The sequence below is a fragment of the Pantherophis guttatus genome, chromosome 7, assembly GCF_059756535.1.
Source record: "Pantherophis guttatus breed Tessera chromosome 7, ASM5975653v1, whole genome shotgun sequence".
NCBI classification, from domain to species: Eukaryota; Metazoa; Chordata; class Lepidosauria; order Squamata; family Colubridae; genus Pantherophis; species Pantherophis guttatus.
The window spans coordinates 65,191,596-65,209,835 of record NC_142069.1 but is presented as its reverse complement, the minus strand read 5'-3'; positions in this window follow the sequence as shown (position 1 = coordinate 65,209,835).

The following is an 18,240-nucleotide window of genomic DNA, read 5'->3' as shown; positions in this document are numbered from 1 at the left end:
ACCTGTATAAGTGCTGGAATTTCATGACATCATGCAAAATGTTGGCATTCTCCCCTTTAAGTTCTGTTGAACTTTCAGTTTCTCTCCAAGACTGAGTTTCTACAATAAGGATATCAACAACTCGTAAGATTCAGCAATTGTTTGGAGCTTCAGCAACCTGGGGGAAAAAAGGTGGGTTTACTTCCCCCCCAACACACACACACAAACACACACAAATTGTTTCTAAGAAAAAAAAACTTTACATATTCAAACTCTACTTGACAGATGATCACAAAGTCTCAGACAACAAAAGGGATTTTTCATCACTGTGAAGGCTAAGGTAGACAACAGTGCAATTGATACCTTTTGCTAGAACAATGTTTGACATCAGCTTGATGGTGCCTAATCATCATGAATAATATGCAGCACGTTCTTAGCAGAATTAGGAATTCTTTAGCAATTGTAGATACTTTATTCTTGATTCTGTGCTTTTTAGATTCCTTCCTAAGAAAAGGCATTTTACTAATATACATTTGGTTCACTGACTCTGTGCACTTTGCAGGAGAATACATTGCAATTTATTTAATAACAACTTTCCCTTGTTTGTCATTTATTTACTTGAATGCAGGTACTCCCTTAACAAAGCTGGAGCATTATCTGCAATTGTGAATTATTTTGCATATGTTGCTGTAAATATTTAACTATAGTAAAGATCCTTCAAGTACATTCGGTATTATAATCTTTGGTGAAGTTAACAGAAAATGCATGTTTAATAGCCACATTTTTAAAGAAAGGAAAGTGGAACTGTATTATTTATTATATGTGTGCTATCAACCTTGAGGACAAACCTGCCCTCTGGATACGTTTGAAATGAAATGAACTCTGTCATGGGAGAAAAAGGCAGGTGAGCCTGCAGCAATGAGATGAACTTCAGCAGAGACATTGTCAACAATTCCCTATTTAACTTTCAGAAGCATGGTGCCCTCCTAAGATGTATGTATCCTGCTGATCTTCAACAGAACCATCATTTATGACCACAATGTCTATATAGGCCAGCACAGCTTGCTTTATGTTTGGATTTGGAGATCACAAGTGTTAACATCTGATAATTTAAGTCTGCAGAAATTCTTTGTTTCTCTAAAAAGTGCAGTCTCTGAAGAGCCAAATTGTCTCAGAATTTTGTAATAGAAAAAACTCAAAGGAATTGGGACTAGTGTACCTTACAGTTCTGCAAAGGGGATTAGAAGAAAAACGAAACTAGGAAAGACATAAGGTTCCCCTATTGTATAACCTTCTCTTTATAAGCTCTCACATTTATTTTTGTTTTTAGTGGATAAAATTTCATTTTTTTACACAAGGATTCAGAAACACTTTGATTATATTTTTTGCAGTAGAAACAATTATACAATTAATTGTTTAATAAATATTCCCCACAGTTTACAATTCTTTATGAGAAAAGTGACAGAAGTCTCTACTTCCTTATACAGCAAAGGTAGACATGCGAAAACAAAGTTGGTCTTCAATCTCTTTTCATGATCAATCAATGAGAAGAGAGCTGAAAGGGACCTTGGGGGTCTTCTAGTCCAAACCCCCTGTTCAAGCAGGACACTCTATGCCATTTCAGGCGGCTTTGATCATTTAGTTGCTCTTCCCTTAACTTTTTCCAAAGTCTCAACATCTTTTTTGTAGTATGGTGACCAAAACTGGATGCAGTATTCCAAGTGTGGTCTTACTAGGGTTTTATAAAGTGGTACTAATATTTCATGTGATTTTTTTTTTAATTTGATTTATATGCCGCCCTTCTCCGGAGACTCAGGGTGGCTTACAATGTGCTCAGCAATAGCCTTCATCCTTTTGTATATTTATACAAAGTCAGCTTATTGCCCCCACAACTGGGTCCTCAATTTACCTACCTTAGAAAGAATGGAAGGCTGAGTCAACCTTGAGCCTTGGCAAGATTCGAACCTGCAGTAATTGCAGGCGGCTGGTCTTAATAACCAGCTTAATAACAGGGTGCCTTAGACCACTGTACTACCAAGGCTCTTGATCCCATGCCTCTGTTTGTACAACCAAGGATTGAGTTAGCTTTTTTGGCTGTTGCTGCATACTGCTCATATTCAAGTGATCATCCACTAGGACCCCAGGCCCCTCTCACAGTTACTATTTTTGAGCCAGCTCTTGCCTAATCTGTACTTGTACCTTTTTTCCTACCTAGGTGTAAAACCTTGCTTTTCTCCACATTAAAATTCATTTTATTTATTTATTTATTTATTTATTTATTTATTTATTTATTTATTTATTATATTTCTATACCGCCTTTCTCCCGTAGGACTCAAGGCGGTGTACAGTCAAGAAAAATATAGACACACAAACATCATAAAATTGCTAATTAAAATTGTTACTTAGTTTGGTCAATTAAATAAAACCCAGAATTAGATAACATTTAAAAAATCATTCGCATGTTTGTATGTTTAGCCCTGCCTGTTGGAACATCAGGGTCTTGAGGGCACGGCAGAAAGCACGGAGATCAGGGATATTCCGTATCTCTGGGGGCAGTTCATTCCAAAGGGTTGGAGCCGCCACAGAGAAGGCCCTCCCCCTGGGAGTCGCCAGTCGACATAATTTGACTGACGGTACCCTGAGTAGTCCCTCCCTGTGAGAACGAACTGGTCGGTGGGAGGCTATTGGTGGCAAAAGACGGTCTCGTAGGTACCCAGGTCCTAAGCCATGGAACGCTTTAAAGGTGATAACTAACACCTTGAATCGCACCCAGAAGACCACCGGGAGCCAGTGCAGCTCGCGTAGGAGAGGTGTTACATGGGCGTAATGAGCTGCGCCCATAATCACCCACGCGGCTACGTTCTGGACCAGTTGGAGCCTCCGGGTGCTTTTCAAGGGGAGCCCCATGTAGAGAGCATTACAGTAGTCCATACAGGAGGTAACTAGGGCATGAGTGACCATGCGCAAGGCATCACGATCCAGAAAGGGACGCAACTGGCGGATCAGGCGAACCTGATAAAAGGCACCCCTGGCCACGGCCGTCAAATGATCTTCTAAAGATAACAGTGAATCCAGGAGGCCACCCAAGTTGCGGGCCCTCTCTGTGGGGAGCAAGATCTCATCCCCTATTGTCAGTGATGGTACCAGCTGACTATACCGGGACGCTGGAAGCCACAGCCACTCAGTCTTGGAGGGTTTGAGTCTGAGCTTGTTTCTCCCCATCCAGATCCGCACGGCCTCCAGGCAACGGGACATCACAGCAAGGGCATCATTGGGGTGGTCTGGGGTGGAGATGTATAGCTGTGTGTCATCAGCATACTGATGAACACTCACCCCAAAACCACGGATGATCTCACCTAGAGGTTTTACATAAATGTTGAACAGAAGGGGTGAGAGGACTGACCCTTGCGGCACCCCACAAATAAGGTGCCTCGAGGTCGACCTCTGCCCCCCTGCCAACACAAACTGCGAACGGTCAGAGAGGAAGGAGGAGAACCACCGAAGCACGGTGCCCCCTATTCCTAACCCCTCCAGCCGGTGCAGTAAGATACCATGGTCGATGGTATCAAAAGCCGCTGAGAGATCTAATAGGACCAGGATAGAGGAGCAACCTCTGTCCCGAACCCTCCAGAGATCATCCACCAATGTGACCAATGCCGTTTCTGTGCTGTATCGTGACCTGAAGCCCGACTGGAACGGATCCAGATAGACAACTTCATCCAGGTATCGGGGTAGTTGTCGTGCCACCACACTCTCAACAACCTTCACAACAAAGCGAAGATTGGAGACTGGACAATAATTTGATAATATAGCCGGGTCCAGGGAAGGCTTCTTGAGGAGGGGCTTCACAACCGCCTCTTTCAAGGCGGCGGGAAAGACACCCTCACTCAGAGAAGCATTTATAATCCCTTGGAGCCAGCCTCGTGTAACCTCCTGGGAGGCCAGTACCAACCAGGAGGGACATGGGTCCAATAAACATGTGGCAGCATTAAGCTTGCCCAGAATCCTGTCCACATCCTCAGGAGCCACAGAGTCAAACTCTTCCCAGATAACGCTCTCAAGACCTGCCCCCGTCTCCTCCCCTGGATCTACCCAATCGGAGTCCAGGCCTTCCCGAATCTGAGCGACTTTATCATGCAGGAATTGTACAAAATCCTCAGCTCGACCCTTTAAGAGATCTTCCCGTACCCCCACCTGAAGTAGGGAGCGGGTCACCTTAAACAGTGCAGCTGGGCGGTTCTCTGCAGATGCAATAAGAGCGGAGAAGTAGCTAGACTTCGCTGCTCTTATCGCCACTAGATAGGTCTTAATATAAGATCTCACCTGTGTTCGGTCAGATTCAGATCGGCTTGTCCTCCAATTACTCTCCAGGCGTCTTTTCCGACGCTTCATCTCTCTCAGCTCCTCGGAAAACCAAGGAGCTAGACGAGATCAGCATCGGGTCAGAGGCCGCAAAGGCACAACGCAGTCCAAGGCCCCAGTAGCCGCCCTGTCCCAGGCGACCACCAGGTCCTCAGTCGAGTCATGAGCCAGAGTCTCAGGAAATGGCCCAAGCTCCATCAGGAACCTTTCGGGGTCCATCAGGCGCCTGGGACGGAACCATTTGGTTGGTTCCGTCTCCCTGCAGTGGGTGGAAGTGACTTGAAAGTCCATGTGAAGGAGAGAATGATCAGACCATGACAAGGGCTTGATGTCTATATCCCCTATTCTTAGATCATTCAGCCACTGATCAGAGACAAAAATCAAGTCCAGAGTGTGATTCCCCAAGTGGGTGGGGCCTTGAACTACCTGGGTCAGGCCCATGGCCGTCATGGAAGCCATGAACTCCCGAGCCGTCTCCGACATCTCACCAGCAGATGGCAGGTTAAAATCCCCCATAACAATAAGTCTGGGGGTTTCCACCGCCACCCCGGCTATAATGTCGAGCAGCTCAGGCAGGACCGCTGTTACGTGGCAGGGAGCCAGGTACGCAATCAGTAGGCCCATCTGAATCCCCTGACCCCACTTCACAAGGAGGGACTCACATCCAGCTATCTGAGGAACAGTGGCCTCCCTCGGGCAAAGACTTTCTCTAATGATCGCTGCCACTCCCCCACCCCTTCCCTGAGTCCTTGGCTGATGGAATGCACGGAAACCTGGCGGGCACATTTTCACAAGGGGAACTCCTCCCTCCTGCCTAACCAGGTCTCCGTAATCCCTGCCAGGTCAGCACCCCCCTCTGAAATAAGATCATGAATGAGGGGGGCTTTATTTACCACTGACCTGGCATTACATAACATCAGCCGTAGACCCAGGGTCTTAGACTCTGAATAACCCGGGAAACGAGCAGTGCTTTGGGGGTCGGAGTGGGCAATCGCTCGTAAACATCGAGTGCGCACTCCCGAAACATAATATGGCCCCCTGCAGCTGTCATATCTGCCCCTCCCACTTACTATACTAATGCCCATCGCTTCATCCCCCTGCATCCTTGTCAGATTTCTGTCCCCATCCTCCCCACCATGATTATCAGACCCATTACCCCTTTCAGTGGATTTATGGATCCCCCCAGATCCATTCCCACAATCCCTCCCAAAACCCCTTAAAATAGAACTTAAAGATTTATCTAAAAACCCCCAAAGCCGTCGGTTCTTTGCAAACCACCTCTCAGGGTTTCAAAACCCATCATCAAGGGCGGCCCTTGATAACTGAGAGGGCCAGACATGCGAGAGGGGGGAATCTCGCAGTGCAAGGAGCTCCGCAGTTGAATACATCAAAGATAGGAGCGAGTTGAAGGAGATGAAGGATCATTTTCTTCTAAGAGTGTTAGAGATGGTTAAGACAGGTAATTTAAAATAAGGGAGGAAATAGATGTAAAAGGGAGACCAGTAAGTTACAAATGTCAATACATCATCGCCCTCTCACGACGATGGGAAGTCTTGTGGTTGTAGTAAGTCGATCCAAAGGAGGTGGGGGTAGAGGTCTCAAAGGGTCATCCTCTCACAGTGACCAAACCATTTGAAACAAACAAAGAGAAGGTGGTCTATCTCCCCATAATCCAAGACTCTCAATTTCTGTATCTCCTCCAGTCCTGATACCAGCGATGGCCGAGGATTAGATCAAAAAAGTAAGGCAGAGCCACTGGACAAAGTATTTAGGGTTAAATAATCAGGGTAATCTTGGGGGAATAGGTGGTAAATAAAGCTGCAGATCGATCTAAGATTGCAAGTTAACGCTGAGTGGTGGTAATAGATCTAGATCTGATAAAGGAGAGAGGGACAGTTGAGGGGGAGAGTAAGTCATCATCTCCAGTTTGTAATCCTCAGTCCCTATCCATCACCTTGCTCAGGCTACTTAGTTCAATTAGTTTAATAAGTCCTCAGAGTTTCAAGAAAGAGGAGTGCAACAGATCCCTAGAGGTTGAAGGGATCCTAACATTTATAGCCTTTGCAGCATTGCCCTCTCCTCTAATAACAACGAGGGCTTCCTTGCAGCCTCCTGGTGTTGCCGTCGCCGTCGCTGCCATTAGCGCCATTCCCCTCGCCATTGTGGTAACCCCCCTTGCCATAGACATCATCGCCGCCATGTTGCTACATGCAGCGCCTATTAGCCCAGGCACCATTATCAACACCCTATCTGGAGTCGCTGTTGCCACCGTCTCACCAACCATTTCATCAGCTGTATTCGACTCAGTGGTTGACCCGGTCATGACAGCCAGGTTTTGATGTTGACATCCTCCCCACCGCCCTCAGTCTTTTTACTGACAAACAGCTGATCTTCGGGTTCGGCTCGGGTTTTATCCTTGGGCTCCATCCACAGCTCTATTGAGCCGAAAATACCTCAGCTTGCTGGGAGGGGGGGTCTGTGGATGGTTAATTGACCCCCACACTCTTGAAAATGTCGAAACATCTCCCTCCTAGCCTCGGAGTTTCAGCTCTGAGCTGCCATTTTGTTTTGCAACTGTCAATGGAATTTTGTTGGATAGGGCCCTTTGTTCAGGTTTGTCAAGATCTTTTTGGATCCTGAGCTTCTCTTGTTGGCTATTCCTGCTAGTTTAGTGTCATCTGCAAATTTGATGAGTCCCCCTTCCCCTTCATCTAAGTCCTTAATGAAGATATTGAAGAGTACTGGGCCTAAGACGGAGCCTTGTGGTACCCCACTGCTTACTTCTCTCCATGTGGATGTAGTACCATTAAGGACTACTCATTGAGTATGTTTTGTCAGCCAGTTACAAATCCATCTGGTGGTGATGTTGTCTATTCCATATTTTTCTAGCTTACCAAGAAGTAGGTTGTGGTCTGCTTTGCCTTTGCTGAAGTCTAAGTATACAATGTCCACAGCACTTTGCTGGTCTACTAATTTGGTTACTTTGTCAAAGAATGAAATAAGATTGGTTGGCATGATCTGCTTTTAACAAACCATGCTGGCTACTAGTTATAACTTTATTTATTTCTAGATGTTCACAGATCTGTTTTTTGATTATTTTTTACCAGTATCTTCCCAAATATTGATACAATGGTTCTGAGATAACATCTGCCAGCTCCTTCAGAACTCTAGAATGTAATCTGTCAGGTCCTGGTGATTTATATTCTTCAAAATCAGACAGGCGTTCTCTTATTATTTTTTTTGCTTATTTTAATTTTTATTTATAGCCTGTCTTATAGCCTGTGTTTTTGGTAGGTTGGATTATAGTTTCCTTTTGTGTGAAGACTGATGCAATGAGTTAAGCAGCTCTTTTTTCTCTGTACTGCCTGTTACTTCCTTGCCATTTTAGTGGACTGACTTTTTCATTGACCTTTTCCTTATTATTTATATGTTGAAAGAAACGTTTATACTATCTTTGACCTCTGTTGCAACTCTTTGTTCATTCTGAACTTTTGCTTTCCTAACTTCATCTTTGCAGATTCAGACTATCTGCTGATATTCTGCCTTAGTTATGTGTCCCTCTTTCCATTTTTTGTAATTATCCTTTTTGTCTTTGTGAAAGCATGCTGGTTTCTTCTTCGATTTCTTGGGGTTTTTTTGTCAGTGGTCTTTTATGATCATATTTTTCAGAGTTTCCCATGCTTCTTGAGTTGTTTTCTCCTTTAGGATTTTCAACCATGAAATTTTTCTTAGGCCCTTAGTTTATTAAAATGAGCTCTTCTAAAGTTTAAGAAACCATTTGGATTATATTCTATTGCTTGTGTTTCATTTTTTTTTCTTTTATATTGACCCATATGCATTCTAGGAAGTTTTCATCCTTGGTTTTGTGTATTTCCTTAAAGAAGTAGTGATCTTATATATATAATGCAACTCCACATCCTCTTTTGTTTTGTTTTTTGAAAGAAATTTTATTTTTTAAAACAAAACATAAAACATAAATCCATCATCCATACAATTGCAAACAGTGTGTCGGTCAATTACAAGTCTTTTATGCTTCCTCACCATATTCATTAGTTACTAATTATCTAATTTCTCATATTACCAGTCAAATGAATATATTTGTAGTATAATCCTCGTTAATTATTTAACTATGGCTTTCCCCTCTTTTCATAAAAATTATTTTCAAATATTTATATTATAACATTCATTTCTTCATTCTAAATTAACAATAGTCATACAACTTTGTATTTTATTTTGTATATTTCTACCGTTCTTATATTATAATGGTCTCGTACCTATTTCATTTCCATGTTTTATTCTCTAGCCATTGATAAAATAAATCCCATATTTTATAATATTGTTTATCTTCTTGTTCTCTAATTTCAAATGTCAATTTGCTCATTTCAGCACATTCCATAATTTTCTTAATAACTTCATCTTGCGTTGGTATTTTCTCATTTTTCCAGTTTTTAGCAAACACAATTCTAGCCGCTGTTAATACATTCACAATCAAATATCTCAATTCTCTATTGTATATTTCTGGTACAATCCCTAATAAAAAAAAGTCTCTGGTTTAAAGTCTATGTATTTTTTTGTCATTTTTTCCAACCATGTGTGGATTTTAGTTCAATATCTTTTGGCTTCTACACATGTCCACCACATATGGTAGTATGAGCCTGGTATCTGACGACATTTCCAACACTTTTCAGATTTATTCTTGAACATTCTGGCTATTCTCGTCGGGAGTAGATGCCATCTGTAAAACATCTTATACAATTTTTCTTTATATGCAGTTGACATTGTCATTTTATAATTTTGTGACCACAATTTTTGCCATTTCTCTAAATCAATTCCATGTCCAAAATTTTCCCCCCAAGCAATCATTGTTTCTTTAACTTGTTCTTCTTCCAGTTTAACCTCTGGTAAATATCCATACAATTTTTTAATTACATCGTCATCGGTATCTGTTAGAATTTTATCTAAATTAGTCAAGTTATTAAAAAAACCTTCTGTTTTACAATCTCTGTCATATCTAGAATGTATTTGCATATAAGAAAACCAATTCATCTTTATATCCTGTTCTTCTAATTCTTGCTTTGATTTAAGTTCACCCTTTTCATTCAATAATTCACTATATCTAACCATTTGTTCCTTTCTAAATGTTATTGAATATGAGAATGCTTCAATAGTAGATAACCAGACTGGAATTTTAAAATAATGTTGTCTTTTAATCTTCTCCCAATTTAATAGCAAAGACTCTCGTATATAATGTCTTCTAAAGTACCCCTGTGTTTTTGTGCCCTTGTACCATAAAAAAGCGTGCCAGCCCAACAACAAGTCATGTCCTTCTAAAGTCAACAATCTAGTATTTCTTAACATTACCTATTCTTTAAACCACATCAGATTTGTTGCTTGGTAGTATAGTTCCCAATCAGGCAAACCAAAACCTCCTCTTGCATCTTGCAACAGTTTTAATTTTATCCTAGCCTTTTTACCCTGCCAAATATATTTTAACACTATTTTGTTCAAATCTTCAAAATAATCTTTTCCCAACCTAATTGGAATTGTCTGGAACAAATATAGAATTCTAGGCAATATATTCATCTTAATAGTTGATATCCTCCCTGTCAATGATAATTGTAAATTCTCCCATTTAGCCAAATCTGTCACTATTTGTTGTTTGAGTTTATTATAGTTATTCTCCTTGAGTGTACTGCATCTTGCTGTCAGATATATCCCCAAATACTTAACCTTGTTTGTGACCTGCATCTTCAATACATGTCAGATCCCTAAAAGTGATACTGCCATTCAGTCGGAGGAGGGGGGACACTTGGATTTGATTTACTAGCATTGCCTGTGTCAACAGATATTTTACAACCTATATCCTGGTGCCAAAGAGCCCTGAGATCTCCTTTACCTGCAGGAATTTTTATGATAGCCATGTGGGTTGTTTCACTTTAAAGGATAATGGTGGGAATGCATGTTTGTTCGGGTTCTCAGAGAAACTAGTAAAGAAAACATCTTCACACTTGTGTATTGGCTAAAATCTGCATTCTGACTTCTGTCTCTACCACTTTAATCCTACTGTCTTGCCTAAGGGTATTCAGATCTTGCTTTAACTGGATGGTTGTCACTTCTGCTTAATAAAAGAAATCCTTTTGAACAACCACGTTTCAAGAGTTCTCACTTTCGTAAGTTAGAAGGAGAGGCAATCCTTACACTTCCGCCAATTCTTCTTTTTGTTTTTTTAACATATTTTTTGTCAAAATCTTCGTTTTATCTTTATTTATTTTTAAACCTGCTACCTTTCCAAATTCTCCTATCTTGTCTGTCAATATATTTATTGATTCAAATGGATCTTCGAGAATAAACACCAGGTCATCTGCGAATGCTTGCAATTTATATTCTTCCTTTTGAATTTTCATTCCTTTTATATCTTTTTTGTCTCTAATATTTCTGTTTAGTACTTCTAGTGTTAACATGAACAACAGAAGTGACAGTGGACAACCTTGTCTCGTTCCTTTTTGTATTTCAATAGACTCTGTCAATTCTCCATTTATCATTACTTTTGCTGTTTGTTTATGATATATGGCTTCTATGGCTTGGATAAATTTTCTCCCAAAGCCCATATGTTTCAGCTGTAATAGCATAAATCGCCAATTCACATTGTCAAAGGCTATCTGTGCATCTAGAAATATCAAAGCCATTTGCTTCTCTGGATATCCTCATAGTATTCCAAAGTGTCCAGAATTATCCTCAAATTATCTCTAATCTGCCTTTTTGGCAGAAACCCATTTTGATCAGAGCATGTAAAATTATTTAAATATCTTTTAAGTCTTTCTGCCAGTATTGAAGCGAAGATTTTATAGTCTGAGTTTAGCAGGGATATAGGCCTATAATTCTTGATTTGTTCTGGGTCAGTATCCTCCTTTGGGACAAGTGTGATATATGCTTCTGACCATGATTTGGGTATTTCCATCTTTGACATTACTTCATTCATAACTTCTAGCAATAGAAGATTCAATGATTCCTGTAAAGTCTTATAGTATTCTGCTGGCAATCTGTCTGGGCCTGGTGCCTTCCCATTCTTTTGTTTTTTAAGTGCTTCAGTTAATGCCATCATCGTTATGTTTCCTTCTAGCATCATTTCAATGTCTTTAGAAATCTGGGGTAAATTCACCTTCTGCAAATATCGTTTAAGACTTTCTTCCTCTATATTCTCTTTTTCATATAGTTTTTTATAATAATCTTGTATGATATTTTTCTTCTCTTCATTCCCAAATCTAATTTGTCCTTGGTCATCCACTAGCTGTGCTATTTTCCTTGATTCTCTCTCTTTTTTCAGTTTATACAGTATGCTAACCATCTACCTGGTTTATTAGCATCTTCAAAATAATTCTGTTTAGACCTCTGATTTTTTGTGCTAAATCTTCTTTTTCTATTAATCCCATTTTATGTTTAATTGTGTCCATTTTTATTTTAATGTCCTTTTTTGTGGGAATTTCTGTAGTTCTTTTTCAAATTTCTTATAGTCATCCTCTAATGTTTTATAAATTTGCCTTTTCTTCACATTTCTTTTCCTTTTATAGTCAACTATCAGACCTCTGGCATAGGCTTTCATTGTGTCCCAAAGATTTTGCATTGATGTATCCTCTTTTCTATTTTCTTTAAAAAAGAAAGTCAATCCTTTCTCTATTTTCTGTACAAAATCCTTTTCTGTTAATACTGTATTATTTAGAGTCTATCTAGATCTTCTCCTTTGTCTTTTCCATCTGTCATTGGATTATGGTCTGCCCAGTTATTTGCTTCTATATCAATTTCTTCTATATTAGAAGTCAAATCCACTGTCATCCATATCATATCTATTCTAGACCATGATGAATGCCTGTTGGAATAAAAAGTATATTATCTATTTTTTGCATTTCTTTCTCTCCATGCATCTTTTAAAATTGTTTCCTCTATCATCTTAAAAAAGGATTTCGGCAGAATTTTTCTACTTTGCTTTATTGCCTTCTGTGTATTATAGTCCATTTTCTTATCTATTATACCATTGAAGTCTCCCATCATGCAAATATTATCATAATCCAATTCAATTATTTTCATATGTAATTTTCTATAAAAATCTTCTTGATTGTCGTTTGAAGCATATATTGCTATTAAAAGTATTTTCCTATTGTTATCTATTATTTCCACCATTAAAATTCTTCCCTCATCATCTGTATAAATTTTCTCCGCTGGTATTGTATTTCTAATGTATAAAACAACTCCTCTTTTCTTATATTGCGGCAATGAAGTAAATAGTTTCCCTAATTTTGGCTGTACCAACATTTGCTCATGTTGTTTTTTAATATCCACTTCTTGTAAACAAATTATATCCAACTTTAATTTCTCTAATTTGTGAAATACCTTCCTTTTTTTGATAGCTAAATTAAGTCCATTTATATTCATTTTGATCAATTTTTTCTCTTCCATATTCATATTTTATATGAAGGATTTATTGTCTAGTTCACATTGTTCACATTGTTCTTTATATTCTACAATGCCCCCTACTGCGCCTTCTTCCTCTCCAACTGTTGCTAAGCCTTCCTCTTGAAGTTCAATCAGTAACTCTTTCCTTCTTGTCTCCACTTCTTTCTCTCTAAGGTATTCAGCATAAAATTCCTTGGCTTTATCAATTGAATCTATTTTATATCTTTGCAGTTGCCATGTAAACACTAGGCCTTCTAGTATCAGCCATCTATAGTTCACACCCTTCTGAAGCAGTATTTTCGTCAGAAATTGATATTCTCTTCTCATCTCCCTCACTCTTCTCGGTATTTGCTTCAGAACCACAATTTCCTTGTCCTTGTATTTCAATGTTTTCTCTTTTGTAATCTGCAATATTTGTGTTTTAATTTGTAATCTTATCTTCAGTACATTCCAGTCATGAGTTTCATCCTACTAAATTTCAGTAATGGTAATTATATCATATCAGCCTTCATGTATACTTTTAATTCACACTCTTTGTTCCCTAAACTTTGAGCATTAGTATATAGCCATGATGGCGAACCTATGGCACACGTGCCCAAAGTGGCACACGGAGCCATGTCACATGGCATGCTCACCACCACCCATTCCTCTTCCGGGTTTCTGGCGTGCATGTACATGCACATGCGACGATCAGCTGGCCTTTGTGCTGGCGGCAGTGCTGGAAACTGGAAGAGCTGGTCTTCTATTTTCTGGCATGAGCATGTGTGCCAGCCAGCTGATTGGCGTATGCATGGCAGTAACTGGAAGACTTGCTGGCTGGCGCGCAGGCACATGCCGGAAACTGGAAGTACCTTATCAGTACCGGATCATCCTGGTCGCATCCCTGACGAGTGCATGTGAAGTGCTCCATTTTTGGTACTTGGTGCCGTGTGCACACACACATGCGCTCCCTTTTCAGCACTCAGTGCTGAAAAAGTTCATCATCACTGGTATATAGGCATTTGAGTCCTTTATGGTCTTGGGTATGATTCTTATGTCTATTACTTTGTAACTGGGATTTTCATTCTTTCCATAACTCTCTACTTCATTAGGTTTTTCTTTATTTCTTTTTTCTCTTTACTCCCTCCTTATGTGATTTGTTATCTAGTGGTTTCTAAAGTTCATTAAGATTGCCCCCCTGCCCCCCTCAATTTTAGTTTAAAGGCCTTTTGATAAGATGAGTCAGTTGTTTTCCAAATACTGGTATATTCTTTCCAGTTCATGTGAGGTGATGTCAGGGTTCCAACTGATGCCCTAATTAAATCATGAACCTCAAGCTTCAAAAGAAATCCAGTTATTTATTAAGAGCTTTATGCCACAACGAACCAGGTGGAGCCAACTCTGACCTCAGTTAATTCATGCTTTGCCTCTGACTCTGTTTCCCCCTCCCCCCAATATGTGTCATCAGTCATATTCCCCAATGAAGCAATTTCGTGGGTTGTAAAAGTCACTCCTTCCAGCCACTGTGGGTTTCCGTGGAGACGACATCGGAGTATTGGTTGGAATGTGCCTTGTTTTGACTGAGATACCAGCTCCTTGATGCAGCTGCGAAGTTCGCTTTCCCATCCCCCCTTGCCTATGGCAACTTGAGAGCAGATCAGGGATGCTTTGCGAGTTAATACATCCCTTGCCAGTAACCCTTCATGTAGGTAATACAGACCATGGTTTAGAAAGTCAAAGTTCTGTTGATGACACCAGTTTTTAAGCCAGTAGTTTGTTTCTAAAATCCTTTGCTCCCCCATTGGATGTTGGCCTTTTGTTGGAGGATAGATAAAAACACAAGTTGTGCTCTTAATTCTTTAACTAGCTGTGCAGAGATGTACAGACTTACTTTAGAACTCAAAGACAGAAGTGAATCAACATACTATGAAGTCTGGAATAAATTTTATAATTGGTTAGATAAGAGGAAGAATGCCAAAAAACAATGGATAATGAATGTCTGGAAATATATATATCAATGTATATTAATATATCAATGTATATTGAACTTGTGAATGTAATATTGGTTTATTAAATACATGCATAGTTGGTTAGGAAGTAAAATACTGTATACTTGATATATAATGAAGTAGGAGATATGTAAATTTGTATATAGAGCAAGGAATAGATTACTTATTAACTTGATTTTGACATAAATGTTAGAAACCAGAGACATTGAGCAATGTCCATTGTTTTACTTTTAAAAATAAAATAATAATAATAATAATAATTCTTTAACTACCTTCCCTAGCTGTTCATAATCTCTTGTTATTGTTTTCAGATTCATTGTATGTCATTGGTCCCCATATGTAGGAGAAGAAAGGGGTAGTAATCAGTGGGGTTGATTATTTTAGTAAGGTACTCAGTTACATCTTTGAATTTTGCCCCAGGGAGACAATATACTTCCCTAGATTGACTGCCTGGTCTGCAGACTAAATTTTCTGTTCCCCTAAGAATTAAATCTCCTGTTGCCAATATTTGTCTTTTTTTCTTAGAGAAGGTTGGGATACTTTTCTTCCTGTCACAGGAATGCTGGGTTGTGCCTCTTTTTAATAAACCATTGATGAATGCTCTTTTGTGGGTGTCTGCATATTTTTTTCCAGGGGAGGCTATGAAAGTGATTGTTCAGTTCCAAAGGGCCTTCATTGGAGTCAGCTAGGGTAGATAATAGGGGCTTCACTCTTGGTTGCTGTTTTTTTCTAAAAGTGACATGTTTTCATTGGTCTTGCTCTTTAGGGACATATGTCGGATCATTTTTACAGAGGCTGTTTGTTCCCTATTGTGTTCAATTTGGGTTATTGGTTCTTGTACAATGAGTGTACAATGGTCCTTGTAGTTCTTTCTAATTGAGGTCCTAATCTAAGTGCTGGAAAGCAGTGGTGTTGTTTTGTGGCATTTTGACATTGAGGAGGAAAAGAATGGGAGATAAGAGAGGCTGGGATGGGAGCTTCTTGCAGCCTTCCACGGCACTGGGGGTAGGAGCTGTGGGGGTGGGAGGGTGCAAGCAATTGGTGACAGGTTGGAAGGGATGTGCAGTCCACAGTACCTTGAGCACACACCATTGAAGTGGTAATAGGTGAGAAAAAGAAACAAGCACTCCAAAAAAACAGCTTTCATTAGTTTGCAGCCTAGCATTGCAGAAGGTCTCTATTGAGGGCACAGGGCTGCAGGGGGTGAGACCCCCCTGCACACATACACACGCATACACACACACACAAACACATGTGCCAGGTCTGGGAGAGGTGAACTGAGCTGAGAGTCACACAGAGGCCCCTCAGGCGCAGAGACAGACAAGGAGGGAGGGGTCAAAATGGGAAGCCTCTGCCCACCACTGCCTGCCTGTTGCCAGCTCTACCTGGAACCTCTGGCACTTAAAAAAAAAACAGAAGGAAGGAAGGAAAGAAGGAAGGAAGAAATCTGATGGGATGAAACCCATGACTGGAATGTACAGATGGATGAATACAAATTGTTCAAAAGAAACAGATATACAAAAGGAGGACGTGAAGTTGCACTATGTGTAAGAGATCACTACATATCTACAAAAGTGCACGTGATCAAAGATAAAACCCCTCCAGAATATATATGGTCAATATAAAAGGGGGGGGAAGTTACATTGCCATAGGTGTATGTATATTACAGGCCACCCAACCAATCAGAAAAAATAGATGAACTCTTTGCCAACCAGTTAACAAATGTATGTAGGAAGCATACCAGAATAGTAATGGAAGACTTTAACTATCCATATATCAACTGGGAGACAAACTCTGAAGTGAGTGGGAGACAAACAGATTCCCAACCAACCTAGCCAACAACTTTATCATGCAAAAAGTAGAGGAGAGAACTAGAAGTAAAGCTATAGTGGACTTAATTCTTACTAATAGAAAAGAAGTGATAGAGAGAATGGAAGTTGCTGGAATCTTGGTGAAAGTGACCATGTCATACTGGAATTCAACATAATGCAAGCACAAGCAATAGAAAATAATTCAACCAGTGTATTAAACTTTAAAGAGCCGATTTTAACAAACTCAGAGAGAGCCTAGGAAAGATTCCATGGACGAAAATTCCAAAGGAGAAAACAACTCAAGAAGCATGGGAAACTCTGAAAATGTAATCATAAAAGCCCAATCCAACACAATACCACTGAAAAAGAAAAACAAGAAGAGAACGCTTGTCTGATTTTGAAGAATATAAATCACCAGGACCTGACAGATTACATCCCAGAGTTCTGAAGGAGCTGGCAGATGTTATCTCAGAACCATTGTACCATATCTTTCAAAAATCCTGGAGCAACGGGGAAGTGCCTGAGGATCAGAAAAGGGCTGATGTGGTTCCCATCTTCAAGAAAGGAGGGAAAAAACAGACCCAGAAAACTACAGACCAATCGGATCCTGGAAAAGATAATCAAGAAACAGATCTTCAAACAACTAGAAGCAAATAATTTTTTAACTAGTAGCCAGCATGGATTTGTTAAAAACAGATCATGCCAAACCAATCTTATTTCATTCTTTGACAAAGTAAGCAAATTAGTAGACCAGCAAAATGCTGTGGACATTGTATAGTTAGACTTCAGCAAGGCATTTGACAAAGCAGACCACAACCTACTTCTTGGTAAGCTATAAAAAGGTGGAATAGACAACTTCATCACCTGATGGATTTGTAGCTGGCTGACAAACCGTACTCAATGAGTAGTCCTTAATGGTATTACATCCACATGGAGAGAAGTAAGCAGTGGGGTACCACAAGGCTCCGTCTTAGGCCCAGTACTCTTCAATATCTTCATTAAGGATTTAGATGAGGGAATAGAAGGGGAACTCATCAAATTTGCAGATGACACTAAAGTGGCAGGAATAGCCAACAAGAGAAGCTCAGGATCCAAAAAGATCTTGACAAACCTGAACAAAGGGCCCTATCCAACAAAATGAATTTTAATATGGAGAAAAGCAAGGTTTTACACCTAGGCAGGAAAAAAGGTACAAGTACAGATTAGGCAAGAGCTGGCTCAAAAATAGTATTTGTGAGAGGGGCTTGGGGTCCTAGTGGATGATCACTTGAATATGAGCCAGCAGTACGCAGCAGCAGCCAAAAAGCTAATACAATTCTAGGTTGTATAAACAGAAGCATAGAATCAAAATTACGTGAAGTATTACAGGGATGGGTTCTAAATTTTTTTACTACCGGTTCTGTGGGTGCGGCTTATTTTGTGGGCATGGCTTGGAGGTCATGTGACTGGGTGGGCGTGGCTAGCTGGTCATGTGACTGGGTGGCCATGGCTATGTGTATAGGGACTACTCAAAGGGCTGAAAAAAGTCGTTTCTGACAGGTCCTTGCACTTTTGACTGGTCCTCACACTTATGACCATCCTCACATTTATGCCCGTGCAGCATTCTTAACAACCATGTCACTCATTTCACAACTGCTTCTCTTCACCATGAT